At 48.8% G+C, this 471-nt stretch overlaps 1 protein-coding gene across 5 annotated transcripts in view; it reads right to left on the bottom strand.

Annotated features, from left to right (window-relative positions):
• Nucleotides 1-471, bottom strand: part of N4BP2 (NEDD4 binding protein 2) — a 92,453-nt gene that overhangs the window by 51,969 nt on the left and 40,013 nt on the right. The window lies entirely within an intron of this gene.

Here is a 471-nt window from a genome sequence, read left to right as displayed (position 1 = left end):
TTTTTTTTTTTTTTTTTGAGACAGTCTCATTTTGTCACCCATAGTAGAGTGCTGTGGTGTCATAGCTCACAACCACCTCAAACTCTTAGGCTCAAAGCAATTCTCTTGCTTCAGCCTTCCTGGTAGCTGGGACTACAGGCACCCACCACAACATCCAGCTATTTTTGGAGATAAGGTCTCACTCTGACTCACGCTTGTCTCAAACCTGTGAGCTCAGGCAATCCACTTGCCTCAGCCTCCCAGACTGCTAGGATTACAGGCGTGAGCCACCAAGCCCAGCCCAAAGATAACAATTTTTGCCCGGGACTGGGAGCAGTGGCTCACACCTGTAATCCCAGCACTTTGGAAAGCCCAGGAGGGAGGATCACTCGAGGCTAAGAGTTTGAGACCAGCCTACACAACACAGTAAAGACCCCTGTCTCTACAAAAAAATTAAAAACTAGCCAGGCAAGGTGGCAGGTGCCTGTAGTC

Source organism: Otolemur garnettii, unplaced genomic scaffold (genome assembly GCF_000181295.1).
Source record: "Otolemur garnettii isolate 467f Iridium unplaced genomic scaffold, OtoGar3 scaffold00181, whole genome shotgun sequence".
NCBI lineage: Eukaryota > Metazoa > Chordata > Mammalia > Primates > Galagidae > Otolemur > Otolemur garnettii.
This window is presented reverse-complemented; position numbering and strand designations above follow the sequence as displayed.